Below are 631 nucleotides of genomic sequence, written 5' to 3'. Positions count from 1 at the left end.
GACCTTTCACACCCGAAGCGAGAATCATACCCCTAGACCAACGAGCTAGAGAGAGCCACGCGCACCTGCGGTTAACAGATGCAAAATAACGCTCACATGGCTGCGAAGATTTCAGAGAAACTCCTTTCTGCCATGTATCCACTGGCTTGGTCTGCCTTCCCAATTGAATGCTGAGAAAAATGTCAGGGCAAAGGACGTGAGGCTCAGTTCAACCACAGACGGCTATACTGCAGTTCAGTGCAAATATTCTAACTCACCAAGCAAACAGGCCAACCAAGTTCAATTTGCAGATGAGGAAGTAAGAAGAAGGGCGACATGCGTACATTGAAATGCGGAAGGCACAATGCTAGACTTGCGTGATGGAGGTGTGCGATTGGGCAATATAATTACAGTTACTATTTGAGAAAAAAAGCTGGCAAGCCAAAAGAGGGATCATCCGAGAGTTGAGGCTAGGTTCAAACACCTACACTGCAGCTCAGTGCGAACACTATAACCCACCAAGCTAAGCGGCCAACGAAGTGCCAATTGCAGATGAGGAACAAAGAGCAAGAGTCAGATACAGACATTGAAAGCGGCAGGCACAGTGCTAGCCTTATTTGATGGAGGTGTGCGATTGGCCCAAATAATGAGA

This window comes from Sinocyclocheilus rhinocerous, unplaced genomic scaffold (genome assembly GCF_001515625.1).
Source record: "Sinocyclocheilus rhinocerous isolate Xijiao unplaced genomic scaffold, SAMN03320098_v1.1 scaffold4783, whole genome shotgun sequence".
NCBI lineage: Eukaryota > Metazoa > Chordata > Actinopteri > Cypriniformes > Cyprinidae > Sinocyclocheilus > Sinocyclocheilus rhinocerous.
The sequence above is the reverse complement of the archived record's forward strand: the minus strand, read 5'-3'. Positions refer to the sequence as shown.